We start from the raw sequence: 23,021 nt of genomic DNA on the forward strand, positions 1-23,021 counted from the left end.
AAGCAAATAAAACTTTCTCTGCCTTTCTAAAACAATCTCCGATTGCAACTACAGTGGTGCTGCACACGCTGCTTTATAATATGATTTAAGATCTGGGATGGCTAGGCCACCTTCCCAAGCATTGCTTTTCATTAGTTCCCTTGATATTTTGGACCTTTTGTTCTTCCAGATGTATTTTGTTATTGTTTTTTCTAGCTCTATAAAATAATTTTTTGGTAGTTTGGTTGTTATGGCACTGAATAAGTAAATGTAGGTAGAATTGTCATTTTTATTATATTAGCTCTGCCTACCCATGAGCAATTGATGTTTTTCCAATTACATAGATCTGACTTTATTTGTGTGAAAAGTGTTTTATAATTGTATTCATAAGTTCCTGGGTTTGTTTTGGCATGGAGATTCCCAAATATTTTATAATGTCTATAGTAACTTTAAATGGAATTTCTCTTTCTATCTCTTCTGTGGGGCTTTGTTAGTAATATATAGAAATTTGCTTGCGCTCTATTATTGTTTATTATTGTTTTATGGTCTATAAAGAATATTTTTGCTTTTTTTCTTTTATATTTAATTATATATTTTCTTTGTCCTGGCATATGATCGACTATGTAAAGTTATATATAATATAATGCTAAAAAACAATGTATATTCTTTAATGTTCTCATTCAGGTGTGTACATCTTTAAAATCTAACATTTTTAATAGTCTGTCAGTTCTATATTTTCCTTTTTCTTTCTCCTCCTATAGATTTATTCAAAAGAAATATTATAATGCCCTCTAGTTATTGTAGTACTATTTATATCTTTTTATAATTCAATTAAATTTTCTTTTATGGATTTAGAAGCTATATCATATGGTCTATACATATTAAAATTATAATATTTCATTACCTTTAAGTATAGTCTATTTTCCTTATTTATCTCTCAAGCAACACTATGAAAATTTATTTTTTCTCATTTGACAACTCAATTCATTCTATCTCCTTTTTTGTAATTACTTTATAAAGAGTAAATTTTGTTTCAGCTTCTCATTTTTATCATGTATGTGTTCTTATTTTTAGATCTTGTTATGTTTTCTTGGGTTTTGTTATCATTCTGACATTCCTATTTATTTTACTGAAAAGTTTATCTCATTCACATTTAAGGTTGTAACTATTCATTTTAGTTTCCCTCTATATTTACTTTGTAATGACTTTTGGCACTTTTCTCTTTTAAGTAAGCACATTCCTACTGCATTAGTTTCGTCTGAACTAATTTAATCCTAGTATTTCAAATAGTTTCTCCATTTTCACTATCATTTAATCACCAAACAATAAATTCTTCAAATAACCAACATTTTTATGTTAGTTTCTTTTGTTTTATTTCTTTATTCTTCCTCTCTTTCAATGCTTCCATTTTTTTTTCACATGGAAAAAATGTTTCAGAATCTCTCTCCTTCCCTTATCGAACTTCTTGAACTGAATAATTTCCTTACAGCATACCCTTTTGCAAAAAAGAACCTATTTGTCTCCCTCCTTAATTTTATGCTCATCGATGCTATTCTGAATATTTTTCCTTTTGGATGTTACACACTTACATGTTTCTTTTTTGTTTATGTCCTTCATGAAATGTAGGGTTTCTGAAATACAAAAATTGAGATACTGTCTCTTTCCTATTCTATTGATAGTACATTTGTAGCCCTCATTCCATCAATCTCCAAAGCTGCTGCATGGTAAAGTAGAAAGAATACTGATGCTGGATTCAAAGAACTGAGTGAAAAATTCTGCCTCATACTGTCTGTGTGGTCTTGAGTAAGTAATTTAAACTTCCTATTGGTTTCTTTATCTGTAAAACAAGATAATTGGACTAGATGACCTCTGCTGATCCTTCCAGATTTATGACAGTTATCCTAAACCATTCCCCCAATTTTTTCATTTAAATTTTTTGAAGTTGGGGACTTTTGTTGGGCTTTATTCTTAAAAACAAATAGTTCATGGGGGGGAGGGGGGAGGTGAGATGATGGAGAAAAGGCAGATTCACCTGAGCTCTACCAAATTCTCTTCCAAACAACTTTATATAATGGCTCAAAAACAAATTCTGGAGTGGCAGAACCCCAAAAAGGATGGGGTGAAACAATTTTCCAGTCCAAGACAACTTAAAAGGGAGGAAGGAAAGGTCTGTTTCACCAGGGTGAAGCAATTTTCCAGCCCAAGGCAACTGAAAAGGTCAACAGGAAAAGGTCTCTTACACCAAGGTGAGAGTGGAGCACAGTCCAAACTAAATCAGTGGTAGCAATGACTTCTGGAGCTCTCAGCTCACAGACAGAAAGGAGGTCAGAAGGAGATTACAGTGGTCCCTTTGCTGGCACTGGGAGCAGGCCTCTGTTGCATTGCCCAAACACAGATCCAGGTCACAGTCCTGGGTTGCAGTCCCAGAGCCAGAAGGAGCACTAGCACACCAGAGCTTGTGGCCACAAGGAAGTGGGGACAGTTTCCATGGTCAAAAAGAGTACTTGTGGTAGCTCACAGACCATAGCACAGGCTAGAAGAATAGTAGTCACACCTCTCCTTAGATCATACCACCTTGGGAGACCTGAAAACTTACAGACCCCCAGAAGTAGCTCTGAAAACAGCTGCACAAAAAACATAAAACTTGAGACAGTAGCCCTTCCACCTCAGAAAAAGAGCCTAACTTTAACATATAGTTAAAAGTCAAGAAATAGGCTGGGAAAATGAGCAAGCAGCAACAAAAAAGAACCTGACTATTGAAAGTTACTATGGTGACAGAGAAGATAAAAACAAAATCTCAGAAGACAATAAAGTCAAAACTCCTACATCCAAAGCCTCAATTAAAAATGTAAATTGGTCTCAGGACCAAAAAGAATTCCTAGAAGAGCTCAAAAAGGAGTTTAAAAATCAAATAAGAGAGGTAAAGGAAAATTGGGAAGAGGAATGACAGTGATGCAAGAAAATCATGAAAAAAGCTAACAGTTTGGTAAAATATGCACAAAAATTACTGAAGAAAATGGCACCTTAAAAAATAGAGGTAAATGGTAAAAATGGTAAAATGGTAAATGATAAAAAGGCACAAAAATCCACCAAAAAGAAGAACTCCTTAAAAGCAGAATTGGCCACATGGAAAATGAAAGATACAAAAACTCAATGAAGAAAATAATTTCTTAAAAATTAGAACTGGGCAAGTGGAACTAGTGACTCTATGAGACATCAAGAAACAAACAATATCAAAAGAATGGAAAAAAAAAACAAGAAAATGTAAAATATCTCATTGGAAAAACAACTGACCTGGAAAATAGTTCCAGGAGAGATAATTTAAGAATTATTGGACTACCTTAAATCTATGATCAAAACAAAGAGCCTAGAAATCATCTCTCAAGAAATTATCAAGGGCAATTGCCCTGATATTCTAGAACCAGAAAGTAAAATAGAAATTGAAAGAATCCATTGGTCACCTCCTAAAAGAGATCCCAAAATGAAAACTCCCAGGAATATTGTAGCCAAATTCTAGAGTTTCCAGGTCAAGGAGAAAATATTGCAAGGAGCCAGAAAGAAACAATTCAAAACTGCATTTAAGAAGGAGCAGAGTTTTATATTAACATTTCTTTACTTGCCTTTAAAAAATAAAATAGGGATATCAGAGTTTGACATCACAGAAAAAGTATATGTGTATGTATTTATATGCATATATACATATGTAAGTGTAACTCCACTTCCACTTAAGCCTGGAATGGGTTTTCCTGATGCACAGGACTGTGACCTATACTATTTACACGTGAGGGGCTATGACTCCTGAGTGGCAAAAAGAACTTACACTCTCCAGCTTGATGCTTCCCACCAGTTCACACAGAAGACTATAACAAATAGCTAGTATACCTCTTTATCAAACAATAAACAAATTGAAGGTTATATAAATTAGAATAAACCAAAGGATAAACAAGAATGAAGAATCTCTTCAGTTGGGAGAGAGATAAGATCTCAGCTCAAATCAGGAGCCAGTACTTAAAGACAAGGGATATGGTGAGCAGGCTCCTGGTACCCACTCAAAATTCACAGTGATGACCTCTCTCAAAATATGTCTGCAAAAAACTGAAGGCCCCCTCATGCAACATTGTGGCTCAGAGTTCTCTGGATCAATCAGGAGTCACATCATTTCAAGTTACATGGCTGCCCCTTAGGAAAACCCACCCCAGGCTTAGGCAGAATGGAGTTGCATGTACAAACTAACCACAGTTTCTAAAAGTTAATAGTGCATTTTCTTAAATTCATCATTTCCCAAGACTGAAGTCATTATTTCCCCCAAATGACTTAATGACAACAACAAAAGAGGCATTCCTATAGAACTGGGGGGGGGGAGTCATTTTGAAACTACTACTTTGTAGTGTAGCTAGAAATACACACACTCACAGCACAAATTCAAGAAGTAATTAAATTTATAGAGGATAGTTTTGTACATGTAAAATGAGGGAGATCTAAAAGTCCCCTTCCACTTATAAATGTGATGCTCTCAACAGATTTGAGATAAAACTTTAATGTTAAAGTGAAATCATGGAATGCAACCACATCTTCTAACACACTTGGACTTTTAAAATTAGTTTGGCTTCTACTAATCTGAGTGCCCTCTATTTATTTATGCTTATTTTTAATCCTAAAGGAATTCTCTAAAATGCAGTGTTTTCCCATTAAACACTGCCTTTCCTCTTTTATTGGATCTGAATTTTGACAAGGTTATTTTGAGCACCCCTTACCCACCCCAAACTCACCTGGCTCTGTCATTCTGGCTCTGCCAATGGGTTTAGATTTAAAGTAAGTATCTGACTGGAGGAATTCAGAGGGTTTGTGATAGACAGAGAGATAAATTCCACTACACCAACTAAACCCAGTTTTGGGGGACAAGGATATAGGGCAGAGTATCTAGGTACTTTTCTAGGTGCTGGGAAGAGATAAAGTTCAGATAAGACAGTGTACCCGACCCTAATGGAGATTACAATCCAGTAGGGGGGGAAAAAAAACTAATAGATAATTGCAAAGCATATGCATGTGACTTAGAGAGTTTCAAAACAAAATGTTCTATGAATTCCAAAGGGGGAAGTAACATGATTACTGGGACAGAATGAGGGAAGGCCTCACAGAGAATATGGTATTTGAATTGTTCTTTAAAGGACGGGAAAAAATAGTGTAAAAAATACACAAAGGCTTGAAAGTATTGGCAGAGAAGTGTTATAATTGGAGTCACTGAAGATTTCTGAGTACAGGATTGACAGGACTACATTTATGTATGATGAATATTAATCTAGAAAAAAAGGATTAGAGAGAGATGAGAGTGGAAGGGGGAAGCAGTTTCTGCAATGGTCCAACTATGGTCCACCATGCTAAGATGGTGATAGTGAGACTAGATAAGAGGGAATGCATTTGAAAGATAATAGAGACACAGAGCCAACAGGACATGTTAACTAAGCATAAGAAGTGATGGGGAAGGAAAAACCAGACATAACACAAAGGTTTTGAATGTGAGAAACTGGATGAATGGTAAATGGTTCATCAGTTTCACTGGACTATGAGACTCACAGAATGCTTGGCATGTCTACAAAACAGATCTATATAGTTACCACACAGGATGTGAAAATGCCCAGCTTCTGATCTTTTCTGTGGAACAAGATCACAAGAACAGCTATCAATACAACTTGGTTTATAAAAAGAAAAAAAACAACAACAGGATTTTGAATTTTGAACAACCAAGGCTGTTCTTTCAGTTTCTGTGAAAACACATGCAAATAACAGAGTTGTTCAGTCCAATGGCAGAACAGAATCAAGATGACTGGTGATAGCTCAAGAAGCAGTGGATGACCTTGGTGTCTTCAATGCCTAACCAAGCTCAAAGTGCTCCACAGTGCCTGCTTCAGCTGCCTTCATGGCCATTGGAACAGATTGTTCTCATCCACCTATTCCACCACGGGAAGTCTTCACATGCTTGGGGTAGACACCCCCCTAACTGACCAATGGGTTTGAGATCCCTTGGTTACCCTCAACCTGTTTTAGCCCATCTGCTGAAACTGTTTCCCAGGGTGTGGTTGCTGTGCACACTACAGCTTCTTGGAAACACAGCTGAGAGTTAGGTGAACAGGTAGACACCAAAGGTGGAAAGCAGTCCTGAAAAGGCTCGGCAGCCTTCACATCAAAGTACTAGTCTTCCCTGAACATACCCTACACCCCATATGTGTGTGTGTGTGTGTGTATACATATATATGCATGTATGTATGTATGTATGTATACACACATACTTACAAATGTGTTCTTAGAAACACATTTCAAAGATTTTAAGCTGCAGACAAATTGCAAATATATATTGAAAGTGGAGTTTTTCAACACTTGGCATTCCTTAATGGATAAAATCAGAGATGAAATATCCTGGCAACAGGAAGAAAATTATTCTTTTTTGGATTATAAATTCAAATTAGAAATTTATGGTCATCAGGATAAACAAAGGTTTTACCCCCATCAAAACCTAAAAGCAGGAAGGAAAGCCATTTAGATAAGCCTGATGCCTAGTCAGTTAAAGGATAAAGAGGTTGAGATACTATGGCAAGCTTCAGAGGCAAACCTTGATGTTCTCCATTCAGGTTAAATTGGGACAAAAGTTCCAGCAGGAAGAGGAGCTCATAGTTTTCTAACCACCAGAGATTTCTATATAACTTTCACTTAATTTTACAAAAAACAATAGGACTTCTTCACAGAAAGTGTTTACTATTACATTCCTATTTTGAGTATAGATGTATATGTTTATGTCAGATAGGTAACTCCAAAGGGTATTTGTTTTCTTAAATCCTCAAGAAATCATTTTCTGGTTTTTTTTTTAAATTACATGTCACATACATCTATTCTTTTGGAATATGTAACTTATCAATTCACTAAGGAGATTTAGACAGCCCTCCCCTCCAAAAAAAGATGGAGACTATAATCCTACTGTGTTTGAGTAAATTCATGCTGGGGTGCCACAGTCTCACTCAAGGTCTGAGTTTGTAGGCCTCACCTTCTGGGAATACATACAGCCACACAGGAAGCCTACCCCTATTTTATATCTATCCTGGAGTGACTGGAACAATACTGTGGTCCATAAATGAAATGCAATTTCCTGCTAGTCAGACCTCCACAGCATCTCACAAACATCCCCCTTCCTTTCACTTCACACGAACATTATCTTGGCTCACACTCCCATCACCCCTAAATGGGCAATTGCAGTGGTCTCCTAGTTGGTCTCTCTGACTCTGGTTGCTCCCCTCTTCAATATATGATCCACATTCTGCCCAACTGAAATGTCATGTCATTCCTCAGTTCAAAAGTCCTCAATAACTCACTGTCTCCAGCATCACTCAAGATTGTAAAAGACAACACCAGTAAAAAACAACCAAAAAAAACCCCTTAAGAACTATGATCTGATTTTAGAAAAAAAATGACTAGCTTCAATGCAGAGGATGGAGTGGAAAGAGGAGAGACTTGAGACAGGAAGTTATTATTATAGGTGAGATAAAAGGTAAGAACTAAGGAAGTAGCAATGTGAGTAGAGAGAAGATAATGGATTCAAAAAAGTTACTTGAGGTAGAAACAAGATTTGCTAAGTGGTATAAGAAGTGAAGGAGAATGAGGAGAATAACAGCAAGGATGTGACTCAGGGAGATGGGGAAAATGGTGCCTCCTTTGACAGAAATAAGAAAGCTTATAAGAGAGGTGGGTTTGGGGAAGAAAAGTGAGTTCAATTTTAGACATGCTGAGTTTGAGATATTGGAATGTATAATAGATAGTGATAGGGACTGGAGTTCAGTAGAGAAACTTAGGTTGGATATATAAATCTATGAATCATGAACATAGAGATGATAATTAAACCCATTGGAGCTGATAAGGTCATCAGGTGAAAAAAGGACAGATTGAGTCAAAGGCCCAGAACATAGTCTTGAGGTGCTCCCAATCATGGGGTATAAAGCCAGAAAAGGTGACTGAGAAGGAGCAGGCAGAAAGTTATGAGGAAAGCAAAGAGGGAATAGTTTCACTAAAAGAAGAGAGTTTCACCAAAGAAGAGAGAATAGCCAGGAAAACAGGATAATCAACAGTTTAAAATGTTACAGAAATGTGAGGAAGGATGAAGACAGGATCATCAGATTTGGCACTTAGGAGATCATTGCTTTGCTCTGAAGCGCAGTTTTATGTGAGTAAGGAGGTTGGAAACCAGATTGCAAAAGGTTAAGGAGAAAGAGGAAACAGAGTGGAGGCAATGAATGCAGACAGCTTTTTATATCTGCATGTGACAGAGAGGGAAGATCTAGGCAGATAAATTGAGGGGATGGTTGGATTTAGTAAAGATGTTTTAAGGATGAGGGAGACTTGGGGAGGTTTGTAGGCAGTAGGTAAGGAATCAGTAGATGAGGAAAGATTGAGTATCTGACAGTGAGAAGAGACGATTATGGGGATAATCTGATGGAGAAGATGGGAAAGTATGAGATCAAGGGTAATAATAATAGCTAGCATGTATATTGTACCTACCATGTATATTGTACCAAGGCACTGTGGCAAGTGCTTTACAAATAATATAATTTGATCCTCACAATAACCATGGGAGGTAGATATTATCCCCATTTTATAATTACAGTTATTCCTCTCACTGTCAAATATTTAATCTTTCCTAATCAACTGCTTCCTTACCTACTGCCTACAAGAGTAGGGCCACCTCTCTATCAGCAATTGGAAGACAGCATGGGTGATAGATATCAAAGGGTTCTGAGAAGTATAGAAGAGGAGAAGAGGGAGGTTGAAACAAATGGCCTCAATTTTACCAGCAAAATATGAGATAAGGTTCTCAGCTGAGAGGGTATGGAAGGGAGAAGAGAGGGAGCCTTAAAATGTTTTTAAACATCCTCTCTGAAAAATGGGACAGAAAATTAACCAGGGAGAAGTAAAAGATCACCTTCCTGTGGTGGGGGCACTGTTGAGATTAGAAAACATAAATTTGTTTCAGCCCAGTCAAATTGGCTATGTCTGTAACAATAAAATTTATAAATATATATGTGCCAAATGGCATCGACAGCAAATCACTAAATAAAGCACCAATTCAATTGAACTATTAAAAAAAAAAAGCACTGATGGTAAAAACTACAGAAGACATTAATATTTTGTTTTCATAGCTGGATACACCTTACTGACAGGTAAATAAGGAAAATATCGAATGAAATAGTGTTGGAAAAAATAAGAATTCTCTAAATACAAGTGTTAATTAAATGCCTAATATGTGTAAGGAACTTCCTTATGCACAGAGAACAAAATAGTTCCTGCCTCAAAGAACCTATGTCCTATTGGGGAAATAAAAATACTCAGAGATATGAAATTATAAAATATTCACAAATTAAATACAAAGAAATTTTGGCAAGGGGAAAGTGAGCATTAATAATTAAGGACTTCAAATTTTTAATGACAGCATTAAGAAGATATGTATTTCCAAGCATCATATACCTTCCCAAAAATAATTATATGCTAGGTTATAAAGAAATGGTGAATAAATGGAAAAAGACAAAAAAGATAAAACATATCCTTTACAGCCCCAAAGGCAATAAAATAGTAATCAATAAAGGAAACTTGCAAAAGATGGAGACCTAAATGAAAACTAATAGCAACTTAAATGAGTTAGTCAAAGAACACATTAAAGAAACAGTAAACATCTTAAAGAAAATTATAAAAATGAAACAAGATACCAAAATTTATGAGATGTAGCTAAAGCAGTCCTCAGATAGAAATGAATATTCTGAAAATATATGTTAATAAAATGGAAAAATATCAGATTAATAAACCAAGTATTCAATTTTTTTAAAAAAAAACCTTGAAAATTAAAAGACTAACAGAAACAAAACAAAGCACAAAAGAAGAAATTGTGCATATCAGTGAAGAAATAGGTAAAAATTTCAAATTAAAAGATGAACGAAGTGATAAAACAAAGAGGTAATTTTTTGAAATAGCCAACAAAATGAATAAACCATTAGCTAGGTGGTAACTTAATATATCAAAATAAAAAGATGAGTTCACAAAGAAAAAGAGCATTATTAGAAAATACTATATAAATCAACTGTCAATAACCTTGTAAGTTTAATTGAAACGGAGTATTATCTATAAAAATATAAAACACCAAAATTAACAAAACAATAAATAGATATTTTTAACAAGCCAATTTATGATAGCAAAATCATGGAATCCATAAGTGAACTATCAAAGGTAAACAACACCTACACACACATACACACACCCCTAGTACAGATGGATTTACTAGTGAATTAAATAACATCTCTGCTATGTAAATTACTGTCAACAATAGAGAAAAGAGGTACTCTGTCAAATTCCTTTTATAAGATAAATATGGTCCTGATACCCAAACCAGGGAGGAATAAAACATGGAAAGACAGCTACAGACAAATCTGACTTATGAGTATTGATACAAAAATTTAAATACAATTTTGGCAAAGTGAATACCACAACAGATATAAAAACTATTCACTATGTCCAATTTGGATTTCTACTACAGATGCAAGGAAGGACTGATAAATTTTTAGGACATTAATAACCCTAATTATTTGCATAAATAACAAAACTACATGACTTCAGGAAAGGCCTTTAACAAAATATAGCGCTTATGTTGAAAATTCTAAAATATATTGAAATTGAAAGACATTTTTAAAAGACATTTTCCAGACCTTTATTGGCAATAGATAAATGTTGGAAGCTTAATGACACTTGGTAATTTGTGGGACAATAAAAAGATAAGAGGCCGTGTAGTGAGTCAAGAGTTGCCCTTGAAGTCAAGAAGACCTGAATTCAAATCTCGCCTCTGACATACACTAGCCATGTGACCATTCGAAAATCCCTTAAGTTCTCAATGTTCCTGGCAACTCTGTAAGACTACAAACTGCACACAAGTTGCTGATCCAGACCAGTGAGAACAGTTTCCATAAAAGAAGTTCCCTAGATGAAAGAAATTACAGGTACAATCCAAAATATCCCTCTTTTCCACTATTATTTGGCACAGCACTAAAATTATAAGCTGTAATAGTAAGATCAGAAAAAAAAAATTATACTTGCAGAAATAATAGTTTACTCTAGAAACTTTAGAAGAACCACAAAGTAACTAATCAAGTCAATGGACAGCCTCACAGTAAAGTATCACAGTAGAAAATAAATACATAAAAATCTTCAGCATTTCTGTCATTACTAACAACCAGGAGGATATAATGGAAAGAGAGGTTTCACTCAAATTAACTACCTACTTAGATAGGCTAATGGCATACAAATATAACTACAAAACACTTTAAAAATAAAATTTCATTGGTATCTTTGGTTTGTTTTTTTTAACGTTGCCTATCTTTTCCAATGAATTCCTCCCAGAGATCCATCACTTATATTAAAGAACAAGATGGGGAGGGGAGGGAAACTTCAACAAATCTTATCAACATACTGAAAAAAAGTCTGATATTATATATGCAGTGTTACACATTCATGGTCCCTCCCTTCTACAAAGAAGCAGCGGGAGGTACCTTCTCACATCACTTCTTTCCAGCCAAGCTTGGTCATGTTGATTTCATGGGATCAATTTCAATTGTTTTGTGGTTGTTGTTTCCATTTTTATTGTTGTAATCATTGTGGATATTGTTTTCTTGGTTCTTCCTTCTTAATTTTATATCAGTTCATCTACAATGCTGTGCAAATTGACTGGGACAGTAATTAAATTTATTGACACAATATACCTTACAATTTTTTACACCTTTAAAACATTTTTAATATGCAATATGGTTTCATACTGCTACAATCACTTCTTTCACAGGATTTGGCATCAAGTCATTAAGATTTTGACTCATTGTTTAATTCTTCAAAATGAAACCATACTTATTACATTGGATATCAACTATATATTTGAGGAATAGCCCATTTTTCCAAGTCTAACCTTAAATATGTTCCATAGCTTTTCAAAGAGGTTTTAATTAATTCCTAGGCCATTAAGCATGTTTATCACTGTCTCTCAGTTAAACTTTTTAACCTTTCACACACAGAATAATATAAATCCTTGTTGCAGTATTCTTTCTCCATTTTGGAATTTCTGTAATTCTAGGGTAATTCTGTTTCTCAGTAAATCAATATACTTTTCAAAATTCATAATTCCCTCAATGGGGATAAGACTTATGAGCCTCCTAAAAGTTAAAAGTCCCCAAAATATTTTGGGGTAGTATTTTACAGTCTGTAAGGATGCTCAGATCTCACAAGCTTATGTGGACTTCTAACAACAGTTTTGTTATGACCTTGAAAAAGTGAGTCTCATAAGTAAAAATGATCTTTTTCCAATCTTCAGTTCTCTAGTCCTTGTACTGTACTTGCCAGTGGCAAACTTTTTTCTTTTACTTGTAGCAAGTTTAAAAAAAAACTTTTAAAAAACTGATTTTCTTGCTCTTTTTCCTACTTCAATAAAGCCACACAGCACTGTGGAGGAATCAAAACCAGCCCCTCCAGCCCCTAGGCCCACTTGAAGGTCTTTGCTTATTTCCTGAGTATTATTTAGGCTATTTTATACAGTTCTTTCTCAGTTCTTGGTGTTATTTTTTTCATTTTTGGCCACTTTTTCATTTGAGCTTTTGTGAGAATGAACCTTCTTCATTAGGTGTTAGGATGATCTTTGAAATTCTTGACTTTCCCCACAACAACAATGAAACAAATAATCAATAAATGTTTATTAAGTACCTACTATAAGCCTGACACCAGGCTAAGTTCTGGGGATACAAAGAGAGGCAAAAGACAGTCCTTGTCCTCAATGAGCTCACAATCTAATAGGGAAGATAACAAATACACACAAAAATGTTCTACATTGAATAAATAGGAAACAATTCACAGAGGGAAAGTACTAGAATTAAGAGGAGTTGGGAAAGGCTTCCTGTAACAGATTAAATTTTAGTTGGGACTTAAAGGAAGCCAGGGAAGCCAGTAGTCAGGGACAAGAAGGAAGGGTGTTTCAGGCATGGAGGATAGTCAGAGAATACTCTTGGAGCCAAAAGATGGAATGTCTTGTTTGCAGAAAAACAAAGAAGTCAGTGTCACTGAATCAAAGAGTATGCATATATAACATTTGACTTTTTCAATATGGTGACCAGATCTGCTGAAATTTCCCTCCCCAACACCACCCCAACTTTGTTCTTTTATAGAAGAGAGAAGTCTCTGGGCAGAATTCATTAGGCAAGGTGAAACTGGAAGTCCTTGACAACAGCTTAGATATGGGGTGGGGTGAGGGGAATGAGAGATAGGAGTTGATGATGACACTAAGGGACAGTGTTGCCCTCTACAAGAATATGAAAGTAGGGGAGAGGGGAGTTTAGGGGAAAAGATAGTGAGTTCTGTTTTGGACATATTGAGTGTAAAATGTGTACTGGACATCCAGTTTTTGCTATCTAAAAGGAATTTGGAGATGAAAGATTGGAAGTCAGCATAGAATTTGGGTCAGGAGAGGCAGATTTGAGAATCATCAGCACAGACGGTAATTAAATCCATGAGAGCTGATGAGATCACCAAGAGGAGTATAAAAGGAGAAGATAATAGGGCACAGGACAGAACTCTGAGGACACCTATGGATATAGGACAAGATTTGTAGGAGGATTCAGCAAAAGAGACAGGGAAGGATCAGTCAAATAGGCAGGCAGAGACCCAGGAGAGAGTGATATCCCAAAAACCTAGAAAAAAGAAAGTATAAAGGAGGAGAGAGTGACTAACGGTGTCAAAGGCTACAGAGAGATCAAAGACAACGAGGACTGAGAAAAGGCCACTGGAATTAAATTAGACATACTACATCGTGAATTAGTTTACAAAAATTTTACCTAACTGTATAGCTTGTAAAGAATATTCATGGGCAGCTAAGTGGAGCAGTGGATGAACACTGGCCCCGCAGTCAGTAGGACCTGAGTTCAAACTCGGCCTCAGACACTTGACACTTCCTAACTATGTGACCCTGGGCAAGTCACTTAACCCTGACTGCCTCACCAAAAAAAAAAAAAAAAAAAAAAAATATATATATATATATATATATATATATATGTATATATATATAATTTTTTTAAAAAGAATATTCAGCAAGGATGCAGTGTTGATTCAGTTGAAAACAGCTTTTCTGCCTCCATACTTACCATGGTGACATGCCAATCAGAAATACATATCAAGAAGTACATATGAGAAACTTCCTCACAAACACTCATTTACTGTTTACCTCTCTCTCTCTCTCTTCTCTCTCTCTCTCTCTCTCTCTCTCTCTCTCTCTCACTTTTGCAATCAGGCGACCAGGAAGATATGTCAACAATTCTATTCCTATGTCCCTTGACCAATTAAATCTCAAAGACATTTTCATTACTTTTTAAGGAAAAATTAGCTTAACTTAGGAAGGGAGGAAATTTTGTTTCAAACATGTTAAATTTGAGATGTTTACAAGATAGATAATTCAAATGTCCAACAGGCAGTTCATAACACTAGACTAGAGCTCAGGAGTGAAATTAGTTCTGGATAAACAGATCTGAGAATCATCTGCACAAAAATGATCATTAAATCAATAGGAGCTGATGAAATCACTCAATGAGAGAGTGTAGGGAGAGAAGGGAAGAAAGCCCAGGGCAGAGCCTTGGCATACACCCAAGCTGGTGGACACTGCCTCAAAGACATGCAATTTATTATGAAACATTAAGGAAATACCTTGTGGAAAATAGGGAAATATTAAAATACCATGTTGATTTGAATCCTAAAAGACATTTATGTGAAATTAAACATTTCATTAGTCTCATATTCATCATTGGAGTCACTTTTTTTTTTATATTTGTGTCAACAGTTATTTTTTAAGATATTGTGTCTAATGTCACAACATAAAATTTCACCTATGGGATAGGCAACTATAAGAGACAAGTTCTCCAATACAAAGATTCTATTCTTAAGAAAATTTATCCAGAAGGCAAAGCTAGAAAAGAAATATAGATGGCATGTAAAAAAAAAAATGAGCTTAGAAAGACTTTGAGAGACAAGCAGAGAATAGAAGGGTCTGACATGGTGTGGTCCATGGGGTCACAAGGAGTCAGACACGACTAAACGACTAAACAACAACAAACGTAAAGAGAACTTTCTTGAAAGTTATTCTAAGCTTTCCAAGAAACATCCCCATGTCTTTATGAAAAATAACTTAAACTCTCATTTTCAACATGCTGTTTATCTTGGCATTATCAATAAACATTTCAAGTACATTTCCTGTATACAATTCATTAATAAGAAAAACACAAAGATAGCAGTATACTAACATCCAGATATTAGTTGGCTACACATCTCATATATAGTAAGTATCAGTAATAAGAGTAGTTTATGTTTTTCATTGTTTCAGGGAGTGCCAAGAGTACTAACAAAGTTGATCATAGTGTCTATTTAAAATTTTTTTCCTTTTTATTATTGAAAACCTGGCAAACATCAACAGAAATTTACATTGCTACAGATGAAGAATAGAAAAATGTATCACACATACAATAGTAAACCTTCATTTTGCGTAGCTTCTTTTTTATATGCATATTAAAATTTAATATGGTGGTTCCAATACCTCTCAGCAGATCTGTGTACCTTTCTGAATATCCTCCTGCTACTTTCTGTTTATTTTTTAAATGATTCGTGGATGTTCATTTCCTTCATTTCTTCTTTTGGTTTTTTTTTTTTTTATCATTATCACAACCTCTTATCCTCCCCAAATCTTTTCCTCAACAACAACAAAAAAAGTGCCCTCCTTCATAACAAATAAATATAACCACATAAAACAAATCTACATATTGGCCATGTCTGAATAAGTATGCCTCATTACATATCTGGTTTTGGGAAGTGTGATTGATCTTCAGTCTGCAGGAGTTGTGATTGGGCATTGATCGTAGTTCTTAAGTCTTTCACAGTTGTATTCCTTTATAAAGTTGTAGTTGGTTAAATTGTTCTGGTTCTGCTTATGTCACTTTTTGTCATATCAGTTAAACCAACTCTTCCTAGATTCTCTGAACACATCACATTCATTATTTCTTAAGATATAGCATTCTATTATAGTCACATACTAAAACTCCCCAAATGATAAGTATCTACATTGATTCTAGTTCTTTGCTACAATATAGAGCACTACTCTAAATGCTTTTGTTCTATGATCTCTTTAGGGCTTAAGCCCACTATTGGTTTTTATATGTTTAACCCTTTAGGGGCATATGAAAAGTTTAGTGACTTTTTGGATAAAGTTCCAAATTGTTTTCCAGAACTGTTGGACCATTTCATAGCTCAACCAATGTATTATTCAAGTACCTGTTGAAAATCTAGTGAGTATGAGGTAGAAACCCAATTTTTTTGTTGTATTACTCTTATTAGTAGTAATTTGAATTTTATTTTATGTGGCTATTGAAAAAAAAAAAGCTTGCCTTTCCTCTTTTCAGAATGGCCTGTTGATAACCCTTTAATAATTTTTCACTTGAGGAATAGTTCTTCTTATATGTTGGGGAAAACCTTCATATCTTGGCTATCAGACCTTATTAAAGAACTTTACCATAAAGACTTTTCCTAGGTAACCATTTTTGTTTGTGCAAAAACTTCAATTTTTCAATTCAATTAAATTTTTATAATCAGAAATGTCCATTTTATCTCCTTGATCCTCTATACCTTGTTTCACTAATAGCTCTCCACCTATGCACACATGTAGAAAATATCTCCTTCCATACTCCTCTATTTAGTGTATGACCTTTTATATCAAAGTTACTTACATATCCATTTAGAGTTTATTATGGTATATGGAGAGATGTTGATCTAAACCTAATTTCATCCAGACTATTTTCTTGTTTTCCTAGTATTTTTTTGTCAAATAGTAAGTCCTTAAACCAGTAGTGAGGGCTCTTGTGTTTATTGTGTTCAACTTTTCTAGTTTTTAACGAGTACAAATAAATGTGACAGTTGCTAATTTTAAGTATACCATGAAATCTGTTACTGTTAGGCTTCCTTCCTTACCAATTTTTTTTTTCATTATTTCCCTGGAGATTCTTGAGTTTTTTGTTACTCCAAATTATTGTTATTTTATCTAGTTCAATAAAGCAAACCTTTGGTTCATTTTGTCAATATGGCATTGAATATGTAAGTTAATTTAGGTGGTATTGGCATTTTTATTATCATAACCCAACCATGAAAAAATAATATCTGTCTTGTCATTTGTCTGTGCTTCATTTTTATAAAATTAGTTTTATAAAAACTAATTACTTGCCATGTTCAGACTGTTCCAGTGTACATTCTATAGCTATTTTGAATAGAATTTCTATTTATTCCTGCTGGGCTTTGTTAGTAATATTTTTATTTTTTTGCATATGAAATCATGAAAAACACATGTCCATATTTGCCACATTGCAAAAAAAAGGCAAGAAAAATAAGAAAGTGGAATCTGTATTCAAGACTTCATCAGCTCTCTCTGGAGGTGGATAGCATTTTTCATTATAAGTCCTTCGGAACTGTCTTGGATCATTGCATTGATCAAAATAGCTAAGTCCTTCACAGTTTATCATCATATAATGTTTTTGTTACTGTGTACAATGTTCTCCTGGTTCTGCTCAGTTCACTATACATGAATTCATATAAGTCTTCCCAGTTTTTTTTCTGAAGCCATTCTGCTCATCATTTATTATAACCCAATAGTATCCCATTACAACTGCATACCACAACTTGTTCAGCCATTCCCCAATTGATTGGCATTGCCTCAATTTCTAATTCTTTGCCACCACAAAAAGAGCTGCTATAAATATTTTTGTACATATGAGTCATTATCCTTTTTCTTTGATTTATTTGGTATACAGACCTAGTAGTGGTATTTCTGGGTCAAATGGTAAGCACAGTTTTATAGTTCTTTGGGAATAGTTCCATATTGTTCTCCAGAATGGTTGGACCAGTTCACAACTCCATGTTGTTAATATTTTTCAAAGGTTGGTATTTACGTACTGTGTTATCCACTATTTTGTTGGAGATGTTACTTTTTCTATTAGTTTTTTAGTTGAATTCTAGAGTTCTGCAAGTAAAATGTCATGTCATCTTTAAAAAGTGATAATTTTGTTCTTCTTTGCCTATGTTTATTTCCTCAATTTCTTCTTACCGCATTACTGCTATAGCTCACATAACTAGAACCATATCAAATAAAAGTGGCAATAATGGACATCATTAATTTACAACATGACCTTAAAAGGACTCTAACATTTCACCATTTTGCTTTAAAATAAATACTATTTATCATATTAAGAAATGCTTACTTTATTCTTATGCTTTCTAGTGTTATTAATATAAAGGAATGTCATATTTTGCCAAAAGTTTCTCTCTATATATTAATGTAATCTTTTAATTTTATTGGTTTTGTTATTAATATGGTCTGTGATGTTTATAGATTTTTTTAATAGTAAAGCAATACTACACTGCTATTAAATGCAACCTGGTTATACTACAATGTTGATACAGACTCAACTGCTAATAATTTATCCAATAGTGTTTCAATGACATTTATTTGAATCATTCAGATTTATGTGAGATTCTTTGCTTATTTCTCCCTAATTTAAGTATTTGGACCCTATTTCTCTCATAGGAAATTGACAAGATCTTAACTTCTTATTTTTTAAAATAATTTATGAAATGTTAGAGTTCCTTAAACATTTGATTAAATTCACTTATAAATTTATCAAGTATTGTTTCTATTCATTGTTTTTTGTTTTTTACTTTTTAAAAAAAATTATTTATTTTTAGTTTTTCAACATTCACTTTTATAAGATTTTGAATTTTCAATTTTTCCCTCTCCCTCCTCTTCCCCCTCCCCAAGATGGCATGCAATCTGATATAGGCTATACTTGTACAATTATGTTAAACATATTTCCACATTAATCGTGTTGTGAAAGAAGAATCAGAACCAAAGGAAAAAACTACAAGAAAGGGAAAACAAGAGAAAGAGTGAGAGAGAGAAAGAGACAGAGAGAGAGAGAGAGAGAGAGAGAGAGAGAGAGAGAGAGAGAGAGAGAGAGAGAAAATAGTATGCTTCGATCTGCTATTTATTGTTCAGACACTTTTTGTTAAGGTCTCAGAACTTTTGTTCTGTCCCCTAATTCTGGCACCCAGCCACTGAATTGGCCTTACCTCCTACGGGGGCTCCCAGCAAACAAAAAAAAAGCACAAAGTTAAACCCTATCTCAATGTGCAGTAATTTTTTAGGGGAATGGAGAAGAAGAAAAGGCTGACTCTGTCTCTTGCTTCTGTTCTGACAAGGCAAACTCAGTCTTTACATGTTCTTTTGGAGCTCTTGCTGGCTTGCATCCCTCTGTTCAAAGCACTGGCTGGTTTCAGGCCCATTTATGGAAGTTTCTATTGGCTTTGCAGAGGCAGCTCCTCTCTCTGCTTCCAACAGTTTCAGACTTACTGGGATTTGTGTTGGCTTCTTGGTCTGATTCATCTCTATACCTTTAAGAGCTTCTTACCTAAGCTTATGTGGGATTCCCTAATGTTACCCTTCAACCAGCCTCTGCCAGCTTTTGACCAGCTTTTAGGGGTAGTTCTGGTTTGGGTAAAGAGCTTAATTCTCTTTCTTTTCCAATTTTTTTTTTTATCATCAGTCTTTCTGAGGACCTTTCCAGATATTTGGTTGTGTTTATGCGGGAAAACCAGGGTCCCCCCTAACTTCTCACATCATTATCATAAATAGAAGTTCAATAGTGTCCATTTGGAAATATAATATCTCTCTTTTAAACTGTGTAAAGTTGCATGTTTTGTAATAACATATCAAATATCACAGTATCCTAGTTAGAACTAGAAGGGACCTTCGGGGTTATCTAGTCCAGCCTGCTCATCTTACAGGCACATTGAGGGCCAGAGAAATGAATTCTCTCCCAAGTCACAAGGTATAAGTGGTGGAACTGAGATTTACACCTTGTCCTTTGACTCCACATTCAGAGCTCTTCTTACTATGCCAAACTACATCTTAGTTCTTTAATAAACAAGAAATTTAACTTTGCCATTAAAATTGGTAGCACTTTTAGTCTTTCTCTCATACCTTACTTTTTTCAAAAAGTCAAAATCTGTTCAAGGTTAGTTAAGTTCAAGTACTTCAGATAAACTGAGTATTGATGTAATAATAAAGTACTTTGAAAACATGATATAAGGTATATTATCAGGTGTCCTAGGGACAGCATGTGGTAAAAAGAGAATGAAGTACTCATAAGGAGAGAAGTTTCAGTCACAATAACAAATAGCATGGTATGGGGGAAAAGGTTTTTGTTTTTTGGTTTTTTTCACCCGCAAAATGGTTTTATTTTATATATATCTCATAGGATGGTTGCAGGAATAAAAACAAATGAAGTATTTTGAAACCATAAAGTAGATTGATTAGTTTTATTTGAAAAGTAAAAGACAAGAATGTTGAGTAGGAAGTGAGAATATAAAAAATTTAAAACACATTATTACATTTCTCTCCTCTCCCTAGACTAAATGGTGATCTCACTTTTGAAAAAAAAAATGTCTAATATAATGGCATGGAAGCCTCAGCAATAAGGGCTAAACAAATTTAGAATATAGTACATAAATTGCATCATTTATCACCGATTAATTTTTATAGCTTAGCCACAAGACTTGGTGCTTATTAAGCACATTTGTAATTTATTGTTTTTTTAAAAGAACACATAATGGAGGCAACTAGGTGGCAGAGTGGATAGAGCACCGGCCCTGAAGTCAGGAGGACCTGAGTTGGAATCTGGCCTCAGACCAAACATTTGACACTTACTAGGTGTGTGACCTTGGGCAAGTCACTTAACCCCAATTGCCTAAAAAAAAAAAATTAAATTAAAAAATAAATAAAAATAAAAGAGCATATAATTTTAAAATGTAACATGAAACTGACTGTTTCAATGACAGACATATACTGTTCATTATATATTAAAGATCTGTGATTTTGCCAGTGTGGGAACTCTCTCTTTCAGTACATATTGTAGCACATCTATAATTTAGCAGATATCTTAGCCTGTGCTCACAGGCCCAACAAGTATCAAAGGCGAAACTCGAATCCAGTTACTCCAACTCCAAGACTATATAACCACTCTGCCATGGCATTTCCCCTCATAGACACAGATACTACTGATCGAAAAATAAGTCTTAGATCCAGTTAATATTTGTTATTTTTTTAGATCATATTACATGTTAATTAATATTGCAGAAGGAAATAACCAGCTATGCCAAATTCTAACCCCATTCAATAAAACTTACTTGATAGTTTTTTTGTAGTTTACTTTGAAGGACCTGGCACATTTTAATCATTTGCTTCAGTTCAGACCGTGCAACTGGAACTTCACAAGTAGGACTACTACAGTCAAGAAAAGATCTGTTTTATAAAATGTAAAGGAATGTCACATTAATAGTGTGTTATACCCACTTAAGAGGTGTGTTAATAAACACAAAATAACATTTAATTAGACACTACAAACATTTTATTAAGTGCCATGGGTCATGTGAGCTACCATCTTAGACTTTGCAGCAGCACAGAATTTGACAGTTAGAAGGGACATGACAATCATCTCTGCCAACTCCCTTTTTTACAGATGGCAGATGGTACCTAGGGAAGTTATGGGACTTCCTTGTACACAGTCATACAGCTGAGCCATAGAGGAAAACGTGTTATTAAAACCCAGGTCTCTTTCTCCCACTTTGGTGCTTTTTATATTACATGAAGACCAAGCTTTTAGTTATTTCCTTAGTATGCTGAAGAACTGGACTTGTAATTTTCATTGGCATAAGGAACTCTCAGATGAGGAATCTCCTTTTACTTATGCAAGCTGGAGGCAACTTCTCTATAACTATAGTATATGACAGCTGCCTGAAATTTTATTTGCCTGGCTATAAATACTAGCAAAAAACTGAAAACTAAGGAGGTAACCATATCTTGGTGAATGGCTGGACAAAAGATGATATATAAATGCAATGATGCCATAAGAAATAAAGTGGACGGGACAGCTAGGTGGTACAGTGGATATAGCACCGGCCCTGGAATCAGGAGGACCTGAGTTCAAATTCGGCCTCAGACACACATTAACACTTACTAGCTGTGTGACCCTGGGCATGTCACTTAATCCCATTGCCTAGCCAAAAAAAAAAAAATGAAGTAGACAATTTCAGAGGAAACTAGGAAGACCTCTATGAATTGATGCAGAGAGAGGTGAGCAGAACTACAACTTACACAATGACAACGTTATAAAGAAAAACTTTGGAACACCTTAGAACTCTGCTCAATGCAATAATATACCACAATTCTAGGAGACCAAGTATAAAGCATGCTACTAATCTCTTGACAAAAAGGTGATAAATTTAAAGTGTAAAATGAGACAAACAGTTTTTGGTGCAGGAATTTGTTTTGCTGAATTATGTATATTTGTTATGAGGGTTTTCTTTTTCTCTTTTTGTTCAATTGAGGGGAGGACAGTAAGAAAGCAAATCAATGCTTGTAAAAATAAAAATGTTTTTGTTTTATGAAAGATACAGTGTTTTTTAATTATCATCATCATCACCATTTAGTGCTCTTGTAATTTGGTGTGCACTTCTATCAAACTTTTGAGTTCCAACCTGAAGATTTTCTTTTGGGCTCCTTTGTTTATTCCCTCATAACTCAACATTCCCAGCACAAATGTACAATTCTCTAAGATCTTTTCCAGATCTTTTCCAGATCTATGATTCTAGTCAACATCAGAGCTAACGAGATCCTGACTGAACACTGAAGTCACTAAAATAGCTTACATATGCCAGAACAATGAAATAGGCAACAAAAGCAACACTATAACATTATCGGACAGGTAAGATGGGAAAACACAGCTTTTCAAGGTTGTCATTTCTTAATCCACAATTTATATTAATAATGGAAAAAGGCACTCCCCAGTAAAACTCTTTGTGACAAATACAAATTTATAATGTTTGTAAATAGATGTCTTTAAAAAAAT

At 34.7% G+C, this 23,021-nt stretch overlaps 1 long non-coding RNA gene across 1 annotated transcript in view; it reads right to left on the reverse strand.

Annotated features, from left to right (window-relative positions):
- The window catches only part of LOC144454155 (uncharacterized), a 47,975-nt gene that overhangs the window by 23,575 nt on the left and 1,379 nt on the right, over positions 1–23,021 (reverse strand). The window contains exon 2 of the long non-coding RNA XR_013485681.1: positions 21,301–21,415. This is a non-coding gene — a long non-coding RNA (uncharacterized LOC144454155). The remainder of the gene's footprint in view (positions 1–21,300; positions 21,416–23,021) is intronic.

The sequence above is a fragment of the Phascolarctos cinereus genome, unplaced genomic scaffold (genome assembly GCF_003287225.1).
Source record: "Phascolarctos cinereus isolate Bilbo 61053 unplaced genomic scaffold, phaCin_HiC Scaffold_4;HRSCAF=312, whole genome shotgun sequence".
Classification (NCBI taxonomy): domain Eukaryota; kingdom Metazoa; phylum Chordata; class Mammalia; order Diprotodontia; family Phascolarctidae; genus Phascolarctos; species Phascolarctos cinereus.